The 7,359-nt window shown below is 43.6% G+C and overlaps 1 protein-coding gene across 2 annotated transcripts in view; it reads left to right on the top strand.

Annotated features, from left to right (window-relative positions):
- The first annotated feature begins 469 nt into the window (after window positions 1-469).
- The window catches only part of ZMYND11 (zinc finger MYND-type containing 11), a 153,332-nt gene continuing 146,442 nt past the window's right edge, over window positions 470-7,359 (top strand). The window contains exon 1 of one of the 2 annotated variants that reach the window (XM_078152508.1): window positions 470-564. The gene's annotated coding sequence lies outside the window, so the exon portion shown is untranslated. Of the gene's footprint in view, window positions 585-7,359 lie in introns of both variants that reach the window. The other variant, XM_020990352.2, reaches the window with a different exon arrangement.

The raw sequence follows: 7,359 nt of genomic DNA, 5'->3' as shown, positions 1-7,359 counted from the left end.
GAGTTCTCCTTCTCCCCACGCGGCGGCTGCTCCTCCTCGCACCCTCGGAAACCAACACTGTTTACCCCGAGAAACCTGACCTGTGGACACGGGGGAAGGGGGGGATCAGACACAATACAACTCGGGGGGGGGAAGCGAGGGAGAAAGAGAGAGCGAGGAAGAGAGGGAGCGGAGAGCGGGGAGGAGGGAGGGAGGGAGGGAAAGAAGGAGGGAGGGAGGAGGAGGGGAGGGAAGGAAAACACACACACGCACACGCAGACACACACACACACACACACGCACGCACACAAAACCAACATGTGAAGGGGGAGGCAGCAGCGGCCTGGGGAAGGGATTGAAAAGTTTCCCCCGGCAGCCAGGCAGGCCGGCGGGCGCGCCTCCCAACTTCTCGCCCCCGCCACCGCCGCCGCCCCCCTCCCCCGGTCCCCTCCCTCTCTCCCTCCCTCCTCGCTCCCCGCGCCCTCCTCGCTCGCTCGCTCCCTCCCTCCCTCCCCGGCTCGGGAGCCAGCCCGCCGCCCGCCCGCCCGCGCGCCGCCGCCGCCGCCGCCGCCGCCGCAGCACCAGGTGAGGAGCGGAGCGACGCTGTAAGTGGGGAAGAGGCGGGCGGGCGGACTGAGGGGGAGGCTGAGGCTGGGGCGGCCGGGCCGAGGGGGCCCCGCCGGGCTGACTCTGCCCCCGCCGGCCCGGGGCGGCCCCCGCGCGTGCCCTCCCCGCCGCCCCTTCCTTGTCGTCCTCCATTGTCGCGGCTCCTTTCCCGCCCCCCCGCCTCGGGTCTCTCGCCTTCTCTCTCCCGGGGCGGGTTGTGTGATGGAGGATTATCAACATGGCGCCTTCCAAACTCCCGAGCCCCGAGCCCGCGGGCCCTGCCGGGAGGGGAGGGCGGCGGCCGCGGGGACCTGCCCCCCGGGCAGGCCGCCCCCAGCCCTCACCCCGGGGCACCCCCCGCTCCTTCCCGCCCTTCCCTGCCGTGCTGTCCCCAGAGCTGGGGGAGAGGGGGAAGGAAGGAAGGAGGGCGATGGGCGGGAGTGTCCGTGTGTTTGTGAGTGTGTGTGTGTGAGTGTGCGTGCGCGGGGAGGGGGGACTGGGGGCGCCTGAAGGAGCCCGAGGCGGCGGTGGCGACGGCTTCGGGAAGCCCGAGCATAATGGTGGGGAGAAGCAGCCTGCTGGGGGGGGGCGGGGGTCCTCTGCGAGAATTCCTGGAGGGGAACGGGACCCCTTATTGTTGTGCTCTTGACCCCCACACGCAGCACCCGATCTGCCCTCCTCTCGCCCGCTCCCTGGGGCTCGGCCGAAGTTGGCCACTGGAGCCGCGTGGGGCAGCGCGGGGGTGCTCCCAGGCCGGGGAGGTGGCAGGCGGGGGGCCGCCGTGGGCGGTGCATCCTCTCGTCGTGGCTTCTGGTCGGGTGTCTTTTGGGGGGGGAGGGTGAGAGGAGTGACCCCCTCCGCATCCCCTGCCCCTCCCCGCGGTGGCTTTCAAAGGACGGTGGGAAAATCTTCCCTTGGAAGAACCGCGCCGAGGCCTGGTCGGCAGCGGGAAAGCCGGGGCGTCGCGTGGAGGCCGAGGGCCGGCCACGCTCGGTGCCCCGGGAGCACCCCCCCCCCGGGAACATGGATCTGTACGTGTGGCGAGGGCCGGGAGGGGGGAGGGCGGCGGAGCGCGGTGGCCAGGCCGGCCAGTGCGGCTCCTTGTTGGGCGAGTAATGGCAGCTGCCGCCGTCGCCGCCTGGTCCCTGAAGGACGCGGGCGCGAGGCGGGGGCCCTGGCTGCGCCTTCCTCGCCCTCCTCCCTCAACAGGTCGCCGCTCTGCTCACGCCTTTTTAATACAAATAATAAAAAGTTCCGCCCTTTCCCTCGCCCACCTTGTGCCTTTTCTGTGCCGCTTGTGCCCGGCGGTCGCCACATGCAAGTGCCTTTTCTCTTCATTTGGGGAGCATTTTGGGAAAAGTGATGTTTGTGGTTTTTTAGAGAGAAGCCCCTCGTCCCTTTCTAGACTCCCCTGTGCCCTGATGGAGTCTAAAGGGCAGAGGGCATTCTGCGGAAGAAAAGAAATGGTGTGGTCAGTTGGCTCTTGCTGCTCCCGACCTCTTCGGGGAGGTCCTTCCTCACCCTGGGCTTCTGAAGCCCTTGAAATTGTGTGTAGTTTGTTCGCCCTGAATTTTGTGCTGTACAATTTGACTGTACCTCTGGCTGCTGAGGATCTCTGCGTGACACTAGAAGCGTTACACAAGAACTTTGAGATGGTCTGTGGTGAAAAGCAACTGAAAGCCCATCTTGGAAAGGTGGAACTGATCATTTGTAAGATGCTGTCGCGTTCCCATGAAGGAAAATTATGAAGCAGGTGGAGTTAGGTGTGAAAAGGGCCTTATTGGTTCACACTTCTAGAGTACCTGGAGTTTTTTAGTCCCAGGCATTTAACATGAGGGAGCTGGCACTACATCATTTTAATAAACGATTTTATTATCGTCTTTTTGTCCTAAAATAAGTTTTTAAAGAAAAAAATAACTTTTAATAGTTTTCCCCTTCCATATAAATTGGCTTTGTGAGTTTTCCCCTTCTATATAAAATCAGCTTTGTTAGTTCTAATTCAGACCTTGTTAAAAGGCACCAAAAAATCTTTACCAGACTTAGGGGAGGTAAAATCATCTTAGGGGTAGCAATCTTGGGATGTAATTACATTTACTTGCAAGATATTGGAGAAATAGCTCTTAGGTGTTTTGAAAGTTGTCTTTCATAGATAACTTTCCTAGACAAGTACCCATTTGTAGTTTTGGTTTCAAAATAAAAACCATTGAAGCATAAGAGCTGAGTTACTAACTATATCCAATACCCTTGCAGAAATATTCTGCTCTATGTTATCTGACCAGTTCTGGTACAGTGTCTGCTGCTTGGCTTACAATCATTGCCTTAACTGTCATTCTTTTTTGATGGACTAAATCAGAAGTTCAAAGGTCAGAAAAGATAATGTAGCTAAGTTCATAGTAATTTCCTAGATAAATTTGAGATGAGCTCATCAAAACCATAATGGTGAACAGCTGTTGGTGATTTTTCTTTTATTAAGACATTTTAGTTATGGTTTTAATGTGTTTTAGCTTAATGAGGTACTTTTCACAAGCTCAGATACTTTAAAGGACAACAAATTTGGTTGTAAATTATGTCAGCATCCCTACTTGGCACACTGTTTAAGCATTCTTTAGTCCTCAGAGTTGTGACCTTGAACAAGTCACTTGTATCTGTGAATCTTAATTTGCTCTCCTATAAAATGAAGGTATTGGTTTAGATGGCCTCTGAGGTCTCTTCTTACTCTGTATCTGTGATCTTTTTATTTGGGTCTTTCTCACAAGTGTAACCACATAAAATACACCATGTATACTTCTCAGCAAGAATTTTCTTTGAATGTGGATGTCTTCTGTGCTTAAGGCATTTTTACTTGGTAGCTTCCTGTATCAGTTCCTTTTTGGATACAGTGAAATCTAATGATATTGTTGTGCCTGGAGTATTCTCAGTACTTTAACCAGATTTTGACTACAGCCTTAACTACCTAGTGTCTCATTGTCATTTTGTTCTGTATCCCTACAACTCAAATCCACATGGAAAACTTGGCAATTAAGCAGAGTTATATGAAAGAAATTAAAGGGAGAACTGGAGATCAAAAATTTGTCATAAATTATTTTTTACAGAATGTTTTAAACCCTGAAAACTCCTGGTATTAAACATTGGGTTTAACAGTAATCTTTTTGCGGTGTGAATGGTTCTGTCATATGGATAGCACTTTTTTCCATCATCTAGGCATTTTATAAGGAAACATTTCTCATTCTAGGTATTACTTTGAACATAGGTTAATACATGGTTTATCTTTACTAGGTTTTTTTTCTTGGTGGTTTTGCAGTATAAATCTCAGTTCATAGCCCTTTAAAAAGGAATTCAGAATTCTTTTCTCACTTATTTGGACTTTTTTGTTCAGTAAAACTTGTCTTGGTTGGAAGGAGATTGATATTCTCTCATCCTTTGTCTTGAATGGTTTTTTCCAACCAAGCTTATGCTGTGCCAGCTTGAAAAAGAAGGTATTCATGCGCTCAACATTCACCATTGTCATTTTTTTTTCTAAGTTACTTTGATAGATCTGTGATTTCCTCTATGTGGGCACTCCTTCAAATACAGTTTGCCCCCTGGCAATGGTGGTTCTGGCAGTAAAGCAAGATTACATCTTACTTTCCCAGATAGCAGTTGCAATGCCCACTCTCCTGAACGAACAGAATGTACTGAAAGAACAAATGGGAGTATGTAGCTAAGGTTATCTTTGTCAAGAGAAGGAAGTATGGTGGGACTGTAAAAGAAAGCCACAGATTAATCTGAACTTTCACTCTAGCCACCAATTTATGTTAAGTTTAGGATTTTTTTTCTTTTTTTTAAAATTTGGACCAAATTTCTACTCTTTGATGAGGTACTAAGTGTAGAAATGAAAAAGAGTAAAAGATAATTTACCACTGTATTACACATGTTATAGTTACTATTTGTTGAACTGACAACCACTTCTTGAATGACAATTTAAATAACTGGGTTTTTTTTAACACCTTAGGGAGCCAATAATGTATTCCATTGTTAATGTAATCAGTATTGATTGTGGAATCAGTACTAGTCTTGGAGTCAGAAGACTTGGGTTCTGGTGCTAAAAGTCTGCTCTAGGTGGGGAGACCTTAGATAAGTCATTTTTAACATGTGAGCCTCAGTTTCAGTAGCTGTAAAATCTCTTTTAAAAAACTGCCTAGATCATGGGATTATTGTTAAGATCAAGCAATAATTATGTAAAAGCTTTAAGGTTTGCAAAGTGCTATATGAATGGTTTGGATTTTTTTATTTTATTCTTCCAGTAATTCTGAAATATACTGTTAGTATCTCCATTTTATAGATGAGGAAACTGAGTCAGGTTAAATGACTTGCATAGGGACATACAGCTAGTAAGTATCTGGGGCTAGATTTGAACTCAGATCTTACTGACTCCAAGTCCAGTATTCTATCTACTATATCATTTAAGCAAGATAAAATATTTAAAGCACTGTGCAAATACCTTAAAATACTGTGTAAATATAAGGTATAATTGATACTCCTATAGCTATCTTCCTAACTGGGAGAAGAAAACCTATTGTAAGGTAACTATACTATATTCTTAATTACAGGCTACAAGTCACTTTTAGTTATAAGTGGAGATAGGCAGTTATCTAGGGATGTAAGTTGTAAGTAAGGGTTTTTTGTTTTTATTTTTTGTTTTGTAATCTGCAAGATTGATTTACTTTGTAAATAATTTTAAGGATCTTTTAATAATTAGTTCTCAGTATCAACCCTCTCTGAAGGCTGTGTACTACTTAAAGGTGTTGGCTTTCCCTTAATACATAAGCCTTATTCTTCATTCACTCAATAGTGTTGACTATTTTCACCACAAAACCTTTAACTACAGCTTTTAGTAAGTAACATAGTTAACTGAGCTGTTTTTTTTTCTGCCCATTCTTTGTTGAAGTGTTCACCAGATCTGATTTTGGGAATTTTTTTTGTTACTTCATGTATCAGGAGTGTTGTGACATTCCAAAATAAAAGTGAAAGAACATCAAGTAAAATATACATACCTTATACCACTTGGAATAAGGGGGTTGCTTGGTGACTGTGAAAGGAAAATAGTGTCTGGAGACTGGGTGGTCTACCAAGTGGTCCTCTAGGAGAGGTTAGGAGTTTTATCTTTTATATTGTTCCTTTTTTTTTTTAAGAGTATGGCATCTTCTCCAGTTTTGTTTCAGTCACAAATTAATTATTATTTAGTAACATAGTAGATGTCACCTTTTAAAGATTATATCAAAATCAACACCAATTTTGGAATTTTTTTTTCTTGGCAAAGAGAAATATGGTTTGGTTTCGTTGGATTGTTGTCCTGAGGATACATACCACTGACTGAAAAAGTATGCGTATTGATACTAAGATGATACTAAGAGTGGTCAAAATGCAAGCAGGATGTGGGAGAAAAGAAATAGCCAAAGTAATACACAAATAGGATAATCATCACAATTAAAACTCAGCTGTATTATATAGAAACTATGGTGACTAATGAGAGAAATTTTGCCTGTGCGCTATAATTTTTTTTCATTAAATTCTGTAAGTTTAAAGTACAAAGCTATTTTATATAGTTAGGAAAATTTGTTAGAACTTTTGTGTAAATCTTTTTTATTCTGCAGAACTTTGTAGAATAGTATATTTTTTAAAAGACATTTTAAAATTTAAATATCCTGGCATTAAAGGGAAATTTCATATCCTGGAAAATAGTTTCACAAATTAAAGTGATTTTAAAAAAAACAATGGAGATGTATGGGAGAAGCTCAAGCTTATTAATAAAACAGATTTGGGTTTTTTATAAGTATTTAAAGTACAAAATATTTCTTTTTATAATGTTTTAAAAGTAGCTGAAAAATAATATTTTGTTTCACTTGACTTTCTAGGGATCATCAGTAAATAGTTATGTAGCACTTAATGTGGAAATGGCAGAAGAGTTTTTGGTCTGAAGTTTAAAGAGTAAATAATGGAGGCAACATCTAAAATTTCCATGTTACATTGTTGAATTTTTTTATGACAATGTCATGTACTGGAGAGGTACTTTTAAAATGTATCATAACAAATTGATGTGGAAAGAGTGCCCTGAATTTTTAGAAGAGACAAAGACATAGCTCTGACCTTGCAGAAGTCACTTCATTTCTGTGGGCCTCAATTTCCTTATTTGAAAAATGACAAATTTTGACTGGACAGTACCAATTAAGTATGAATTTTTCATTGATGCTTCTAATTGTTTCCCCCCAAAGAATGAAGCTTAATAGACTAAATCTGGGGCTCAACTTTGTTTATGTCATAGTCCCCCTTTGGCAGTCTGGTGACTCCTTCTGAGAAAACTATTTTTTAAAATAAAAGAAAATACATAGGATTACAAAGGAAACCACTTACATGGAAATATAGTTATCAGAATATATTTTTTTTAAATTTCAGACTATAGGTTAAGAACCTCTAGAATTAAATATTTATGAGTACTCATATCATGGGATCCAAGAATTTAGAGTTAGAAGGAAACTTGGAGATCATCCAGCACAATCCTCTCATTTTATAGATGAGGAAACATGAGTCCCAGAGAATTTGAGGGATTTGCTTAAATTCACACAATAGCAAGAAATCTATGGAATGGATTTATTCATAAGAAGTTATATGTGGGTCACATTTTAAATGTTCTAAGGAAGCAAACCCATGCAAAGAAACTTTTTTGGGGGGGGGGTTGATAGGTGGATGTTTTTATACTGCAAATCAGTAATCTGTTTTATGAATTCATATTTATAT

Source organism: Phascolarctos cinereus, unplaced genomic scaffold (assembly GCF_003287225.1).
Source record: "Phascolarctos cinereus isolate Bilbo 61053 unplaced genomic scaffold, phaCin_HiC Scaffold_1;HRSCAF=81, whole genome shotgun sequence".
NCBI lineage: Eukaryota > Metazoa > Chordata > Mammalia > Diprotodontia > Phascolarctidae > Phascolarctos > Phascolarctos cinereus.
The sequence above is the reverse complement of the archived record's forward strand: the minus strand, read 5'-3'. Positions and strand labels throughout refer to the sequence as shown.